At 45.6% G+C, this 18726-nt stretch overlaps 1 protein-coding gene and 1 long non-coding RNA gene across 4 annotated transcripts in view; one reads left to right on the plus strand and one right to left on the minus strand.

Moving 5' to 3' along the window:
* The window catches only part of PPP2R2C (protein phosphatase 2 regulatory subunit Bgamma), a 276527-nt gene that overhangs the window by 123854 nt on the left and 133947 nt on the right, over positions 1 to 18726 (plus strand). The window lies entirely within an intron of this gene.
* Positions 1774 to 7692, minus strand: LOC146344356 (uncharacterized). The gene is made up of 2 exons (XR_014792611.1): positions 6747 to 7692; positions 1774 to 3721 (listed from the first exon to the last, which is right to left on the minus strand). It is a non-coding gene; the product is annotated as an uncharacterized LOC146344356 (long non-coding RNA).

Consider the following 18726-nt stretch of genomic DNA (forward strand, 5'->3'; position numbering starts at 1 on the left):
TGATTGGTTAGCACTGAACAGAGGGGGCGGGTCAAGCAGACTCCACAGAGAAAAGCATTGCAAACCAATTGACTACAGATATTCTATTGGGCTTAAAAGGGAGTAGTTAAAAGTTAAGGAACTTAGTCCTCAGCTTAAAGGGGGTGTGACAGGGCAATTTAAACAAACCTCCTATAAGATTGAAAGAAGAACTTGTTATAAATGTGGGAAGTCAGGACATTTACAGTATAATTGTACATCATTTTCAGTCAGAATGGTAAAGACCATTGAAAACCATTCAGACACTCCACAGAATGTACATTTCTGTCAAGTCAGATTTGAGAAGGCCCAAGACTTTGATTCTGGGCTGAGAGAAGAAGTTCTGATGGAGGGGAAAAGATATTTGGGAATTCTGGATACTGGTGATGAAATCACACTGATCAGAGAGGATTTAATCACCCAATCGTGGGTGAGGTGCTGTGGCTGGCCAGCCCCAGTTGTAGGGGTGGATGTTGGGTGTTCATGGCTGCAGCCCAGGAGATGGCCACCTGCAAGTTTTCTAGATAGAGACGTTTTAGTAAGGTGGGGAAGCTTTCACATCTGCCATTGAAGTGACATTTTTTGGAAAGTCCCCCTTTTGAGTGTAGACTGCTCCCCCCTTTGGTATAAAGTAGCCTTTCTTGACAGGGAACTGTCACCAGCATTCCCCCTTGTGAGCTCAAATTATGCATGAGAGAGTTGGGATTTGTCCTGTCCCAGCAGGCCATGCAGTGTTTGAACCACAGTCTGTTGTAAGATCCAGTACAGCCGTGGGAAGTTAGCAGCCATGGGAACCTTCTCTGCCCAGCTTCTCAGCTAATTACCAGAGAGGAGGAATGAACTTCAGAAGCATGGGATGCCTTATCAAAGCAGCTGTGGGCTCCAGCCTTGAAGTGAGTTCTGATTTATTACCTGAGAAATCTTCTATAAGAACCAAGTATAAGGGAAGGAGGGCAGTTTAGGAGGGTGTCTCATCTCTCAGTGGCAGCTCAAGAGGGCAGAAGAAAAATGCCCTGTTTTCATGTTGTGCTTGCTGATGAGCCAAGATCCCTTGTTAGGACAGGATAACTGAGTATGGGCTAGCAGCCACACTCTTGTTTATAGAGGCATACACGAGAGAGCCTTGCTAGTGTCAATGTCTTTTATTGCCTAGAACTCTTGTTCCTCATCTGCAATCGTCTTTCTGTGCTAAACACTTTCTGCCTGCCCTGATCATGCTTCCAGAGAATCTTGTAACATGAAAACTCCAAACTAGCAACTGATGCTGCACAAGTGGTAGGTGGCAGTATTGCAACGGAAACTCTCCCCACGACCTGAGTTCGATCCCAGCGGAAGCCAGGTCTCAGGTGGCCAGCTCAGGTCAACTCAGCCTTCCATCCTTCCGAGGTCAGTAAAATGAGTACCCAGCTTGCTGGGGGAAAGGTAGTCATGACTGGGGAAGGCAATGGCAAACCACCCCGCTATAGTCTGCCATGAAAACGCCAGCGTAAGCGGCGTCCCTCTAGGGGTCAGTAATGACCTGGTGCTTGCACAGGAGGAACCTTTCCTGGTTCCCTGCAAGGGAACAGCTACTCTGTCTTTAATGCCTCTTACACTTTCTGCCTGGACAGTCCCTCAATTGGACTACTGTAACACTCTCTCACTTGAATTCATCATCTGCTCTGGACCTTTGTCTGTTGAACCTTGCATTGTTAAAACTGGGTGTGGAATATAATGCCAGTCTGTAGCAGAAATCAGAGTCAGAGAGACCACGGAGTAAAGAAAAATGAGTATTCTTTATTTAACGCGCGGGCTTAAGGCTGGAATCTTTTCCAAAGAGCCAAAAGCCCCGAGGCATAGCCACACATTACTTTTATAGAGATGATGACACACAAGCGACCCTTTCTCCCACTCCCTCTCCTGTGGTTTTACAGTTGGTATAGTTGTTTATAGTACAGGAAATGGGCCATAGGACATTCTATCTTGAGAACAAGGATACAGTCTTGCAGTAAGCAAAAAGGCAAAATCATGACTGTGTTGTGCAATTCGGCTTGCTGACAGGGGAAGTCTCTACATTGCTGTTCCTGCCAAACTATGCTAGCTCAGCAAGAACATGAGACCACTTAGTCTGACCCCCGACATGGCTGCTACATTCCCCCCTTAAATGCATAATTTTATTACAATTATAGCATTTCATTACACAAGTAGACATCTCGGTTGGCAAGGCATAACACAGGATTTTTATGGCAGCTTTCTTATTTAATATCTTGTTGAGCTATTAAAGCATAGCGGGCGGCTGTTTTTGTGGCTGAGGCAATAAACAGATTGTTTAAGCAACGCATAAACCAGGGGATGCAGAGGCATAACAGTACCCCTACCACTGCTACTGGTAAAATCAGAACAAATAATGCTTTGAGCCAGCTGAGATCTGGAAGCCAAGAGGTCAACTAGTCGAGCCAATTATGTTGCTCTATTTTGATGTCAGCGACTATTTGGTGCAGTTTGTTGATCTGTTCATCTACAGCATTGCCATTATCAGTTAAGTTAAAGCAACAGAGCTTTTGGTGTGTCTCACAACCCAAATGATGAAGAAGGAAGAGGTAATCTATACCAGCTCTATTTTCTAGAACCGCACCTCTTAGATCACGCAACTCTTTATTTAACAATGACAATGCTCGTGAGGTGGCATTTATGCTTTTGGCCAAGCTGCAAGCTAACCGGTTGATCTCCAGACCATCAGCCAAGGCTAAACCTGGAACCCCAGCCAGTGACATTGCTAAGGCCAATTTTTCTGAGTCAGAATATAACTGCACATGACTATTACAATTTTTAGTTAGTTGGAGTGCTCGAGGCTGCCGTCAACGGATTTTCTCGGGCCACAGGGGAAGAATTGGCACCAGTTTAATTGGCGGCTGAGGCAACATGGGTGGTTATTAGACAAGTTGGCAGGAATGAATGACCAAGTGCGGGAACTACATGTCTAAAACCATCCATGAGGCAAAAGTATGTGGGCATCATTAAAAGATATGTTTTGAATTTTATTACAGTGGAAGGGGGCCAGGGATAGCTTTATATTTTCTGGAAAATTTTTGACAATTAAGCATTCGTGCACACGTAGCATTTGTTTCAGCAGCGATGGGGGTGCGTAGAGTGAACTCTGTAGGGGGTAGGATCTTTGCAACCACGCCCCAATTAGCATTTTGGGAATAAGTTAAACTTACACCATAAACTCTTAACATGGTATCTTTTTGAATTTTCCCAGGATGTCTACAGACAGGTATTAGGCAAGAGCTAATAAGCCTGTTTGCAGGTATATCTTTTGGTAAACAAAAATACATTATCCCAGTGATGTTAGCTAAGTGAAGCCAGTAATTATCAGCAAATTGCTGGGACAAACTACCTTCTCCAGGGGCAGGCCCCCCTTTTTGCACCTTATTAAGGAAACACAATGCAACACTACAACACGCATGTTTGATCTTCTTTGGGATCTGACCGTACGCCGGGCAGCTATTCACCTGGCAAGCTGCAGTAGGGTCTAGTCCTCTTCTTCAATTCTCCAGTTGCAGGTCTGACCGTACGCAGGGTGTGTCCACAGTAAGGTCTAGCCTGAGTCTTCTTACTGCTTTTTCAGAATGATTTTTAAAGGATTTTTAGGATGTCTGTTTACAGTTCATTCCCCTCCTTTCGCTCTCTTGACTCGTGTTTAATGTACACGAGTTCATAGCTGCGGGGGTGGAAAGTATGACAGTTTTCAGTCCTCTCCATCTGGGAGTCAAAGGGTCATTTTTCCCTCTTTAACTCATACTTTATCTCCTGGTTGGAAAGGATGAATCTCTGTAATGGGAATTGGGGCTTATTTTCTAAGAAAAAGCGACGCTGGGCTTGAAGAACTTTGCCCAGTGTTTGGACTTCTTGTTTAAGGCTAACGTTTGCTTGCTCTTGATGCTGCTCAGTGTCAATTATGAAGTCAATGTCATGGCCCCTCACAGTGGCAGTGACTAGGGGCTTCCCAGGGCTGAGATTAAGGGGGCCCGGTCTGTCTTATTTAAGACTTTTGGCTTTAGCCACTTTAATGAAGGGGGCTTCTTTATACATTTTTATAGACCCCTGCTTTCCAGTTTGGTTGCTAACTAAGCTGTCTCCTCCCTCGCCCGTTCTGGCCCCTCTGGTTTTCTCTTTCATGTATTTGATTTATTTCATTTGGGCATTTACGCCACCAATGCCCATCTTGTCCGCACTGGGCACACTGTTTTTTTTTCTTAAGAATCTTCTGCCTCTGCCGGGTCTTTTTCATTTCTTCATCTACGTTTTCTTGGGCCTCTGGGTCGAGGGGGCATACTGGCAATAGGCATTTAAAAGACGCTCCAAGTACGCTCTGGGGGCTTCGGTGGCACCTTGCAGCACTTTAGACACTTTGGTTATATTAACTGACTTTTTCATACTTGCTGTCATGGCTTCTAACAGCAGGGTTTGATACTGGGTGAGGCGCTTTAGCCCCGCTTGTGTGTTGGGAGAGAGAAACCTCTCTCCCTCTCTTGCTTTTTCTCTCTTTTGCTGATCTGCCTGTATTGCAGATCATGTTTCAAACTTTTTATATAAAACTTTCCGCTCTATGCACCAGCCTTGTCTTTTTGCAAGTTAAACTCACTTACTTAAACTTTTCTGCCCTACACTAGTCTCAATGACACACATTTGGGATAGGCTGTTCTTCTCTTTCTAGTTACATTTTTTTTTTATCTTAAAGAACTATTACATTATTGTGGCTACTTTATCCCAGGTAATAAGCTTCAGGCACAATCAGCTGCTTTTAATTTACCCTGGGGGCAACTATGGCCATGCTTCTTTTCTACAAATGTTTTCTCTCTTTGCTGATCAAATTTGCTGATCAAATTTGCTGATCAAATTTGCAGATGACACAAAATTGGGAGGGATAGCTAATACTTTGGAAGACAGAAACAAAATTCAAAGTGATCTGGATAGACTGGAGCGCTGGGCAGAAAACAACAGAATGGCATTTAATAGGGACAAATGCCAAGTTCTGCACCTAGGAAAAAGAAACCAAATGCACAGTTACAAGATGGGGGATACGTGGCTCAACCACACTACGAGCGAGAAGGATCTTGGAATTGTCGTCGATCACAAGCTGAATATGAGCCAACAATGTGATGTGGCTGCAAAAAAGGCAAATGCTATTTTGGGCTGCATTAATAGAAGCATCGCTTCCAAATCCCGGGAAGTACTAGTTCCCCTCTACTCAGCACTGGTTAGGCCTCATCTGGAGTACTGTGTCCAGTTCTGGGCACCACACTTTAAGAAGGATGCAGACAAGCTGGAGAGGGTTCAAAGGAGGGCAACAAAGATGATCAGGGGACTGGAAACAAAGCCCTATGAAGAGAGACTGAAAGAACTGGGCATGTTTAGCCTTGAGAAGAGAAGACTGAGGGGAGATATGATAGCACTCTTCAAGTACTTGAAAGGTTGTCACAGAGAAGAAGGCCAGGATCTCTTCTTGATCATCCCAGAGTGCAGGACACGGAATCATGGGCTCAAGTTACAGGAAGCCAGATTCCGGCTGAACATCAGGAAAAACTTCCTGAGTGTCAGAGCAATACGGCAATGGAACCAATTACCTGGGGAGGTGGTGGGCTCTCCCACACTGGAGGCCTTTAAGACGAGGCTGGACAGCCATTTGTCAGGGATGCTCTGACTTGGATTCCTGCATTGAGCAGGGGGTTGGACTCGATGGCCTTGTAGGCCCCTTCCAACCCTACTATTCTATGATTCTATGATTCTATGCTTCTTGCCTCCTTTTTCTTCTTTTTTCTTCTCTATCTGTCTTCTACTTTCTCTGTTCCTTCTTTTCTACTAGCCTTTGTCTTTCTCCTTGTCATCCATTGGGAACCACACTTAGTATTATTTGGAGTTGCAACTAACACTAATCTGCAAATATCACATATATTTTATGATATTTAAGAAATCATAAAATATACACAACAAACTTTTTCTGCAATTTAACACAATGAATGGAAAACACTTTTTGCATGGTAAGGCATGATGGAGCAGATCCAGCAATCATACTGCTTTTCTGGCTGAAAGCTCAGGGCCCATTAAAATCAAGGGACGGGCATACCCACACACGCAAAGAGTTTTAGGTCACCATTTTTGCATCGGCAACTCTATGCTGCATGAGTTCTGGCAGAAGGAAATCTAAAAGTTATAGATCAAACTCAGCCTGCTGTACACTGAGCTGACTACAAACACAGACACACGGTCTACAGCAATGAGAGTTCAAGTTTATGAAAAGCTTCACAGCACTGTCCATGGAAAGTCTTTGACAATTCAAAATTTTAGTCCATGTGCAGAGTGCCTCTAAAAAGCCCAGATGATGGAGCCAAACAGAGAAGGCTCTGGGCAATGAAGATGAGATGTTTCCAGCAACAGCTCCCCACTTTTGCATCAGTTTAAAAAAGGGGAAGTGTGGCCCTACACCCCTTCTGACAGACAAGGGCCTTTAACTTTTTAGCAAGGCCTCTGTCTAAACAGAGCGGCACAGCCGTATAGCCGTGACGCTTTAACCTGGGCAACTCCTCCGTAAATTTTATTTTACTTCTGTCAGGTTCTCACAGACATCTTTTCTAGCTTCTCTGCCTGCCAAGGCCAGACCAGCTAGGGAGTTGGGTGACTCCCCCTGGCTCTGAGAACGCTGATGGAGATAAGCTCATACAGACTTTGACATTTTAAAAACTTACTCTTTTTTCTCTTTCCTTTAATCTGGTACACGAAAGCAAAGTGCCGAAACTCAGGACACTGGGGGGGTGATGGGCATCGCCTTATACTTGCATTTTTTTCAGGCAGCCATTAATCTTCTTCGGGGAGGCGGTGGGGTGATTTGCGGGACTTCAAAGGCAAGCTTCCCAGTTTGTTTGTATTTGTAAATCCCAAGCTTAAAACAGGACACGATGAGGTACAGGGCAGCTAAATCTTTGCTTTGGCACGGGCAACAAATAACTCAGGTCAGCTTTCTTTGCTGGGGTCTCAAACAGGAAAACAGTCTTAATTTAAAGTTGTAACATCACTGACAGCGTCAGCCAGCCAGCTACACAGATTTCACTGTTTTTCAAGACAGTTACTCCAATATCTTCTTTTCTTCTCAATCAGGTTGGGTCTCCCAGCTTACACAGTTTATTGCAGCTTCCAGGAGCATGGTAGTAGCGTAATTTTGGCTTGGCCAGGAACATGCTGTCTGGTTTCTCGGTCTCTTCAGCACACACACTCAGGCAGTGTAACACTGGACACTCAAATCAGTGAGATTTCTTCATTGCAGGGAATCCCACGGCAAAAGCTTAATGGTTACGCTCTTCAGAAATCATATAGCTGGTGGTCTACAGGCTCTATGAAATTCTAGGACAGTTCAGAGCTAAACACGGCTACCTTGACAGAGATCTTCATCATGGTCTCTCCGCTTCATTCTGCCTTGGGACCGTCCTATGGGCATGGCACACTTTCCACTCGAAGAGGGGTCTAGCCTGTGCCCTGGGGGCTGATTCTTCACCTTTATTTCATTTTGCGCCTTCATCTTCTGGGTCTTCATTTTCAGTTTCCATTTCTTAGGGATTTCATCTCAATTAGGCAAGGTGATGATGTGGCACAACTCAGAACGTTGTGGGTAATTCTCCTGCTGCCCTCCCGGCGCACTAGGCTAATGGTTACTTCTTCAGCCTCACACTCCCACGCTTCGTCAAAAGTCAGGCTGTCTTGCAACATTTCTCTGATTAACAGCCTCAGATCTTGTTCTTTTTTTTTTCTCTCAGCTCGACCTTGAGCTTTTTTGCTATTTCCTCTCTCTATTCTGAATCCTTTTTAAAAAATCATTTTCCTTTTTTTTTTTTTTAACATCTCAAGGGGGTGCAAGTCTTGCTTCCCCCACCTCCCATAGCCTCTCTCCTAAGATAAAGACAGACACAAGGAGGGAAAGGGGATTGGTCAGTGAGTAAGGGGTCTCACTGGCCGACACAAGAGGATTTTTCACACCACGCACTTTGCTACTGGCCTGGGCACCCGGACGGTCAACGGTATGCATCAGAAACCACAGTAGCCACTCACCCCATCATTAATCTCTCCACTGCATCCATATGTCCCTGCCACCCACTTTTCCCACTTTTCACCAGAGCGGAAAGCGGCTTCCCCAGCTTCCTACTGAGTACTGGCATGCTGGGTACTGGCGACCGCTCGGGGGTGTGATCAGGCCCCCCTTCTACTCGCAAGGAGTAGGTTCTTTTCGTATACGTATACTAACACTGACCTTCTTCATAAGGCGGGGCCCTCTCTTTTTCTGCCCAGTGGCCTTTCTCCCTAAAGGCGGGGCCCACTTTTACTCCATACTTGCCTTACTCCTGAAGGCTTCCAATGTGGGTTTCAACTCAATTGCAGCTGCGATACAGGCAGGGCTCAAGTTCCTTCCTCCGCTTCCCAAGGTTCTCTTGCTGCTCGCTGCCGTTTGGGCGATCCTGGCGCAGGCTCCCTCCCGTTTACCCAACAAAAAGGTCGGTGGCGCCAAGAAAGGGAGGCGTGCGCCAAGCTCTCCCTCCCGGTGTGGTGATAAAGAGCAGGCAACTGCCACCTCTCTGTCTCAGAGCCTGCCACATCCGAGTCACGGCACCATTTATGTAGCAGAAATCAGAGTCAGAGAGACCACAGAGTAAAGAAAAATGAGCATTCTTTATTTAACGCGCGGGCTTAAGGCTGAAATCTTTTCCAAAGAGCCAAAAGCCCCGAGGCATAGCCACACATTACTTTTATAGAGATGATGACACACAAGCGACCCTTTCTCCCACTCCCTCTCCTGTGGTTTTACAGTTGGTATAGTTGTTTATAGTACAGGAAATGGGCCATAGGACATTCTATCTTGAGAACAAGGATACAGTCTTGCAGTAAGCAAAAAGGCAAAATCATGACTGTGTTGTGCAATTCGGCTTGCTGACAGGGGAAGTCTCTATATTGCTGTTCCTGCCAAACTATGCTAGCTCAGCAAGAACATGAGACCACTTAGTCTGACCCCCGACATGGCTGCTACAAGTCCATGGATCCCCATGCTTGCCTGACTCGCACGCAGCAAAGGCCATTTGTGTAAAATTGCAGGCATAAATGGTCCATTTATGCCTGCAATTTTACATAAATTGTCTATTTATGGCCGCCATTTAGCATAAAGTGGTGAGTTACATAAAAAGCTTACCCATGGTTTTTCACTAAATGGCGGCTTGTGGGTAAATGAGGATCCCCGTGCTGGCCTGACTTGTTGCATGCCGAGTTGGGCAAGTGTGGGGGTCTGTGGACTGGCATCCGGGGGGCTGAGCAGGAGGATGTCTGCCAGACTCCACCCCCTTCCTGGATTTCTGCTACATCCCTAGTGCTGAGTTACACTTATTCTGAACTATTTCATTTCAGGATGGATATGGCAGGAGGTGGTGGTGGTCATTTATAAAAGTGTCCCCTTCCTGTAGGAAGGAAAGTGCTTATACCAACTCCTCAGCTTCTGCTGTCATTGTGGGCATGTCTGGGGAGTCAAGGGGATGTGGCACAGTTCCCCCTTTTCAATCATTCCACTGGCATATCTTCCTCAGTGGAGCGTTTCTGCTGGTAGATTTCTCTGTCAGAAGATGGAAGGAGATCTGCTGGTGGTGGGGAACTCACACAAATGTAGGATTGACTAACAGAGCAACCCTAACATGAAGATCTGCTGGATCATCAGGTTAGGATTGCTCTGTTAGCCCTCATTGAAATCAATGAGACTTGACTTAAATAATAACTTGTCCCACTGATTTTAATGAGAACTAATTGCAACTGATTTAGTCTGGATCAAACCCAATCTTCTTTTAATTTTCAAATCTATATATTTCTGAATACCTAGAAACTCCCTAGAGCATTTAGAAGCTATTGCTTATTTTTTGAGGTCCCCTTTTGCTTAAAAAATGGTAGGAACTCAAACTTCTGAGTTTGCTATTAGAGGAAATGATAATACATATCTAAATGACTATATTAGAAAGCAATAACTTGAAGAAGTTACCTGGATATACAGTCAGGGCCAGAAATATTGGAACAAGGATAACTGTTTTGGCAGTTGGCCTCTGTACACCACCACATTGAAGTTGAAAGGAAGCACACCCAGATGGGAGTGAAGTCAGGACTTCCAGCTGTAATTCAAGGGGTTTGACAAAAGTGGGGCACTAACCATTCAGGAAGGACAGCCAGTGGCATACACACACATCCGTTGTTGGTGGCTCATAAGTAATGGAACAAACCAACATCATTTCAAACTTAAGGATCGCCTTTAATACCTGGATGAAAATCCTTTGCAATCAGTGACTGCCTGAAGTCTGGAACCCATGGACATGACCAAATGCTGAGTTTCCTCCCTCGAGATGCTTTGCCAGGCCTTTACTGCAGCTGCCTTCAGCTGCTGCTTGTTTGTGGGTCTTTCTGCCTTCAGTCTTGTCTTCAGTAAGTGAGAAGCATGCTCTATTGGGTTGCGATCAGGTGACTGACTTGGCCATTGAAGAACATCCCACTTCTCTGCCTGGAGAAACTCTTGGGTAGCTTTTGCTGTATGTTTTGGGTCATTATCCATCTGCAATATGAAGCGGCGTCCTATCAGTTTGGCAGCATTCGGCTGAATCTGAGCAGAAAGTATAGCCCTATACACTTCAGAATTCATCCTGCTGCTTTTATCAGCACTCAGGTCATCCATAAACACCAGTGACCCGGTTCCATTGGCAGCCATAGATGCCCATGCCATAACACTGCCTCCACCATGTTTGACAGATGATGTAGTATGCTTTGGATCATGAGCTGTTCCTTTCCTTTTCCATACGTTTCTCTTCCCATCATTCTGGTACAAGTTAATCTTGGTTTCATCAGTCCAAAGAATCTTATTCCAGAACTGGGCAGGCTTTTTTAGGTGTTTGCTGGCAAAGGCTAATCTGTCCTGTCTGTTCTTGAGCGTTACCATGGTTTGCACCTTGTTGTGAGGCCTCTGTATTTATATTCATAAAGCTATCTCTTGACTGTAGATGTTGACAATGACATGCCTACCTCTGTAAGAGTGTTCTTGACCTGGCTAGATGTTGTGAAAGGGTTCCTCTTCACCCTGAGCAGAATTCTGCAGTCATCCACTTTAGTTGTCTTCCATGGTCTTCCAGGCCTTTTGCTGTTGCTGAGCTTGCCAGTTAATTCCTTCTTTTTCAGGATGTTCCAAACTGTTGTATTGGCCACTCCCACTGTTTTTGCGATCTCTCTGATGGGTTTATTTTGTTTCTTCAGTCTAATGATGGTCTCCTTCACTCTCATGGACACCTCTTTGGACCTCATGTTGGGAGTTCCAGTGAACAGCTACCAAATGCAAATGTAACACTCAGAACCACCTCCAGGCCCTTTATCTGCTTGATTGGTCATGGGGTATCAGGAAACAGGCCACACCTGGCCATGCAGCTGCTTGTCAGCCATTTGTTCTATTACTTATGAGCCCCTGACAATGGGTGTGTGTGCATGCCACTGGCTGTCCTTCCTGAATGGTTAGTGCCCCACTTTTTTCAAACCCCTTGAATTACAGCTGGAAGTCCTGACTTCGCTCCCATCTGGGTGTGTTTCCTTTCAACTTCAATGTGGTGGTGCACAGAGGCCAACTGCCAAAACAGTTATCCTTGTTCCGATATTTCTGACTGTAGCTATGTGTCATCTGTGAAATGAGTTAATAGTAAAAGGGGAAAAGGAACTCATACATAGTTTGGGGGGAGGATGTGTTTTGGCTTTATTTAAACATGTTTGCATTCTTTGTTACCCAAGCATGTATGACTGAAACATTTGGTTGTTTTTCTTCTCAACTATTTAGTAGAAACTAGTAATATCATAATGATATATCAGTGCATATTGTAATGAATTATCAAAGGAACCTGAGTCCTTAGATCTGACCAGCCAGGCAGTTCTTGGTTCTTTGTTGATGCTAAACCTTGGGAGAAACAGGTCTTGCATATGTTGGGGGGTTTGTTTTGCTTGGGGGGTATTTTGATGATCCTAGTCCTAAAAGTAGCATAGACAATTAGGAAAAAGATGGTTTAAAGTTTGTCATTCTATAAAATAAATTAGGGTGGCAGTGATTTATCAACCAACTGGTTAGATTAATCAATTAAAATCTTTAATTGACTAAAAAAAATGCCTTGTGAAACATGAGCAGGTGAGTCCCATAGGCCACCATCACAAATGGGCTATAGGCAGCCTGCATCCCTGTTCTGTCCATTGGATGGCAGGGAGCGGGGGAGTTGAGAAGGAGGGAGGAGGAGGAGGGAGGACAGAAGGTAGGCTGTGTAGATCGATGAAGGCAGCAGTGGTGAGGGAGTAGGACAGGGAAGGGAGGATAGGGATGTCCCTGCAAGCACAGGTTGAAGTATCAGGGAGAGAAGGGCCTGATGGGCAAGCATGGCATCTGAGAATGGAGCTCAGAATGGAAACAGTGATACCTAGGACAGGTGTGTGTGTTGTGTTGTGGGGTGATAAGAGCAAAGGAATGAACCATGGACTTCAGCAGTGGGTAAGACGGAGCTCACTGTTTGCCAGGTCTACCCATAGACAATGAGCAGAGGACCAAACCAGGATCCTAACTGACTCACAGCCTATAGGTTCCCAACCAGGTCAACCCTTTGGCTGCCCTCCCTGCCATTCAGATGCCAGATCACAGAAGTGGTCAGCCAACTCTCTGACAGCACACATGTATGCCCCTATGTACACACACACACACACACACACACGTTGTCTGTGGATGCTGAGGGGAGGTGAAAAAGGAGTGAAACATGCATGAAAACAAAAAGGCACAAAATGTTCCCTAACAAAAATCATGCTTCCAATAACTAAGTTAAGGGGGTGGGGGGAATATACACAAAGTTCAGGATCTTTAATTACAAAATCTCATAGTAAGATATAATAACAAACAGCTAATAAAACCACAATAGTCCTAGTTTTCTAGTCTATGAGAAACTAAGCCAAAATGTATTTCAGCATAAAAGTCTTCATCTAACATAAAAATAAATCTAGAAAAACCTTAGGGCAAGGTGGGGCAGAGTGGGAGTATCTGTTGTCTCTTTCAGTATATTTTTGTTTTGCATAGTCTGGTAATGCTGGTTTCAAATTATTTTTAATTATTCTTTACAGAAGCCATATGCATAGGTTACCCCAGGGCATGAGGCTTGTTACAACACAGCCCACAGTGCTATGAGGATTATTATTTATAGCATGTCTTTGGTATATTGAGAAAATGCAGTTTCAGTATTTGCACCACGTTGTGTGTGTGTGACTTGCAACCACCAGAAGGCTTCAAAGATGATCATGGTATATGCAATCTTTCACACCAAAAAGGAATATCCTGCTTGTTCCACTAAGCTCAGGTCAGCCTGCTTCAGAGATACCTGTCATGGGATGCCAGGAGGGGCAGATACTAGCAAGGACTGGACCATCAGGGAATTGAGGTCTGCAACTGCATGCCAGGGAATACTTCAGGCTCTGAGAGGGAAGTTCAGTGTCCAAATGGGAGGGGTAGAGCCACATGCCTTGCTCTCACACTTGACATGACCGTATCCTGCATGCTGACACCCAAGGAGATCACTGAGTACATCCTCTGAGTTACCTCCCTATATGTCAATTCTTTTATTTCACTGGTTGGTGGGTTTCCTTGGAGCCCAGGACTGATACTTGCATGCATCCACCAGTCACTGGGTGGACACCATGGCCCACCATTATCCTGGGCCCTTGCCAATATGAACAAATCCATGGGTCTGGTTTGCCCTGGTGAGATATGCACAGGCAATAGATGCTTTGATGCTATACTGTGGATTCGCCTTTGCTAAATATTACAACCAAATTAGCCATTGTCCCTCAGGACATGATGTCCCCTCTTAACCCTATGTCAATCCTATTCTCTTTGGAGGGACATATAGTTCACAGAGGCTCAACAGCTAATGGCTGTCCCTCCCACACTGAACCAGAAAGTGGATTGCTCCCCATGTGTCCATCCTGTCACTGCCTTAAATAGTTTTCTTCTGGTGTTGGGTGTGGCGTTTCTACAGAGTTCCATGATACACTGGGTAGTAAGCCATTTGTCTATGGGTTACCTGGGTAGATGTAAGCCTTGCACCTCCCATTGTGCACCTCCCATGGCCTTGAAATATGGTGGTGCCTTCCACAGAGCCGTGCAACACTTACATTTCTGCACCAGTTCTCTGCCCCATCCCCCTGCCCCTTTCTAGGCTCACCTTCCCTATTACCACTGCCCTCCTTTAGCAAGCACATCTATGGAAGGGAAAAGTGGGAAGAATGGGTCCTGCATGTCCAGAGGCCATATTCAGTACCTGTTTGTTCACCAGTTGTGGAGGCACCCTAGGGCTGGTCCTCACATGTGTATCTCTCTTGTATTGGGGGGGCACCCCCCAGGAATGGGATGAGACACAGAAATGTTGGAATGAAAAGGAAAGGAGAGAATCAGAATGTTTTATTACCTCTTGTATAGTGAGGGAGGGTGGATGGCTACATTCTCACAGGTCAGCTGTGAATCGGGAGGCTTTTTCCCAGACCAAATTCCCAGGGACCATAGAGATTGCTCCTAATGGATTTGAAGTGGCCAAAGTTAGCCTGGGTTTTAGACAATAGCCCTCAGCCCTTAATTTTCAAACATCCAGGGAAAAGAGAGGCTGGAAGGGGGAACCCTTGTGTAGCTGTGGAGTTCCCTCAAGTCTTGAGAAACAGAATGATGGCACTGGCAATGGACAAGGGCTTGCACACTTGCCCTTGCACACAGGCAAAAATGGGCCTCTGAGCCCTTGCAAAAAGACTGTAAGGAAAATAATAAAAACAAAGGGGAACCAAAAGGGATCCAGGAAAGGGACAGCAGAGGGTGGTTGAACAACATTTTTAGAAACATTTCTTAAAAATTATTTTTCTTGTAACGCACACTTCCATACCAGTGGGACGCTGTTGTTAACCTCCAGTGAATAGAGGACAAAGCCCAGACTATTCCAGTACCATCAGAAAGCTAGAAACATAAAGGCAATAAAGAGTATGGAAGGAAAAGACTCCAGTGGTGGTGACCTGCAAGGTCTGTGCAGTGTTTGTTTTCTTGCCTGAGATCAACATGGCCTACACATGCAACAAGTGCAAGTTGATCACGCTGCTGGAAGAAAAAGTAAGAGGACTAGAGTGGTGACTGTTGACCCTCGGACGAATAAAAGAACACAAAGAGTCCTTGGACAGAATGGGGGAACTACAGCAGCAAAGTGAAGACCAGAAGCTTGAAGAGCAACAGCAACTGAGGCAGAAGAGGAAACTTCTGAGGTGAGGAAAAATGAAGTAGAGGATACTCCTTGGAAAAGGGTGACAGGAGCAGAAGAACGAGAAGCCGCTCTGCACTAGTGGAAGCATTGAACTATGGAACCGTTTCCAGGTACTTGAGGATGAGACTGGAGGACAGCCTGCAGAGGAAGAATTACAGGGGAACCTGCATGAGAGTGAGCAAGAGGCTGAAGGTCAGTCAAGCAGAGGCAATGAAACCAAGGCCTACAACAAGAGGAAGAGAAGAGTAGTAGAGACTCCTTGCTGCATGGGATTGAAACCCAAGTATGTTGCGAAGACCCATGGACTCACCAAGTATGCTGTCTCCAAGGAGGTAGGGATGTACGAAAGTCACTTACCTTTTCGAAGGTTGACATTCGTGGTGGGGGGGAGGCGCTCCGTCCCTCCCCCCGAAATTCTGGCCGGGGGGGGGGAGGCGCTCCGTCTCTCCCTCCCCTGAATCCTGGTTGGCCGGCTCCGCTCCACAGGGATTCTGCGGAGCCGCCGGCCGTCTCCGCCAGCGGCTGGACATCCGGCTGCTGGCTAGCAGGGACGCAAATGGCGGCGGCTGTAGCCGCCGCCGTTTGCGTCCCTGCAGTCAGCCATGATAGGCTACGTAAATGTTTATGTAGCCTATCACGGCTGATTTAAAAGAAAAAAAACGTGCGTACGCAAATGGCGGCACCCATGGGTGCCGACATTTGCATTCCTTATTTTGGCACGTCTTAGTTTACGTAAATGTTTACGTAGACTAAGACGTGCCAAAATATGGAACGCAAATGGTGGCGCACATGGGCGCTGCCATTTGTGTACGCGCGTGTTTTTTTTATTTTAAATCAGCCGTGATAGGCTACGTAAACATTTACGTAGCCTATCATGGCTGACTGCAGGAACGCAAACGGCGGCGGCTATGGCCGCCGCCATTTGCATCCCTGCTAGCCAGCAGCTCCGCAGAATCCCTAAGACGGCGAAATAGCATAGCGTCTACGCTACGAAATAGCGTAGCATCTACGCTATTTGTGTTCCCCCTATTTTCGCTGCCTTAGTCTACGTAAATGTTTACGTAGACTAAGACATGCCAAAATAAGGAACGCAAATGGCAGCACCCATGGGCGCTGCCATTTGCGTACGCGCGTTTTTTTCTGTTCTGCTAACAGAAGCAGATGAGATTAAGAGGAGGTGGAAAGAATACACAGAAGAACTATACAGGAAAGATCTGAATGTCCCTGATAGCCATGATAGTGCGGTCACTGAACTTCAGCCGGACATCCTCGAGAGTGAAGTCAAGTGGGCCTTAGGAAGCATTAGTAACAACAAAGCTAGCGGAGATGACAGTCTTCCAGCTGAGCTATTTAAAATCCTAAAAGATGATGCTGTTAAAGTGCTGCATTCAATATGCCAACAAATTTGGAACACTCAACAATGGCCGCAAGACTGGAAAAGGTCAGTTTACATTCCAGTTCCAAAGAAGGGCAATGCCAAAGAGTGTTCAGACTACCGCACAATTGTGCTCATTTCACATGCCAGCAAGGTGATGCTTAAAATCCTACAAGCTAGGCTTCAGTATGCGAGCCGAGAACTACCGGAAGCACAAACTGGGTTTCGAAGAGGCAGAGGAACTAGAGATCAAATCGCCAACATTCGCTGGATCATGGAGAAAGCAAGAGAATTCCAGAAAAAGTCTATATCTGCCTCATTGACTACACTAAAGCCTTTGATTGTGTGGATCACAACAAACTGTGGCAAATTCTGAAAGTGATGGGAGTACCAGACCACCTTACCTGTCTCCTGAGAAACCTGTAAGAGGGTCAAGAAGCAACAGTAAGAACCAGACATGGAACAACCGAGTGGTTCAAAATTGGGAAAGGAGTACGACAAGGCTGCATATTGTCACCCTGCTTATTTAACTTATATGCAGAGTACATCATGAGAAATGACGGGTTGGATGAATCACAGGTTGGAATTAAGATTGCCGGGAGAATTATCAACAACCTCTGATATGCAGACGATACCACCCTAATGGCAGAAAGCGAAGAGGATCTCAAGAGCCTCTTGTTGAGGGTGAAAGAGGAGAGTGCAAAAGCTGGTTTGAAACTCAGCATTACAAAAACGAAGATCATGGCATCTGGCCCCATCACTTCCTGGCATATAGAAGGGGAAGAAATGGAAGCAGTGACAGATTTTACTTTCTTGGGCTCCAAGATCACCGCAGACGGTGACTGTAGCCATGAAATTAAAAGACGCTTGCTCCTTGGGAGGAAAGCTATGGCCAACCTAGACAGCATAGTCAGAAGCAGAGACATCACCTTGCCGACAAAGGTCCGTCTAATCAAAGCTATGGTTTGCCCAGTAGTAACGTATGGCTGTGAGAGCTGGACTATAAGGAAGGCTGAGCGCTGAAGAATTGATGCTTTCAAACTGTGGTGCTGGAGAAGACTCTTACGAGTGCCCTGGACTGCAAGGAGGTCAAATCAGTCCATCCTAAAGGAAATCAACCCTGAGTGCTCATTGGAAGGACAGATACTGAAGCTGAAGCTCCAATATTTTGGCCACCTAATGCAAAGAGAAAACTCCCTGGAAAAGACCCTGATGCTGGGAAAGACTGAAGGCAAAAGGAGAAGGGGACGGCAGAGGATGAGATGGCTAGATAGCATCACGGATGCAACGAATATGAACTTGAGCACGCTCCGGGAGAGAGCGCAGGACAGGAAGGCCTGGCGTGCTATGGTCCATGGGGTCACGAAGAGTCGGACACGACTGAACGACTGAACAACAACAAGTGACAGCTGGTTGCTTTGCTGGTAAAGGCAGTGCCTTTTGGCATAGAACCTTATCCTAGCCAGGGCTCTAACTGACCAAATGGAAAGGTGTATCTCTGTTGTCCTGCTCACAGTTGGAGATGGGTATTGAGTTGGGCATTCACATTTATTTCATTTTTATCTTACCATTCCGCTAAAAATAATGCTCAGGTCAAGTAACAATGTAATAGCAAAAGTACAAAATGACAATTAAAACATAAAAACACATCAATAAAAATGACATAGAAACATCAGAAGCTGCCTTATACTGAGTCAGACCATTAGTCCATCTAGTCCAATATTGTTGACACTGACTGGCAGTGGGTCTCCAGGGTTTCAGGCAGGATTATTTCCTAGCCCTACCTGGATAAGTCAAGGATTGAAGCTGGAACCTTTTGCATACAAATCAGGTGCTCTACTACTGAACTATGCCCTCTCCACAGTTTGCATCACTTTGCATACATCTGGAGGCCTCCTGCCAACTGTTGCTTACAAAGAGAGCCTATGAGCTTCTTCTTTCACACTCTGTGTATTCAAGCCTTTGCTTGACACACCTTATTCAGGC

The sequence above is a fragment of the Heloderma suspectum genome, chromosome 5 (genome assembly GCF_057233095.1).
Source record: "Heloderma suspectum isolate Gila_16-S chromosome 5, 16-S_ref, whole genome shotgun sequence".
NCBI classification, from domain to species: domain Eukaryota; kingdom Metazoa; phylum Chordata; class Lepidosauria; order Squamata; family Helodermatidae; genus Heloderma; species Heloderma suspectum.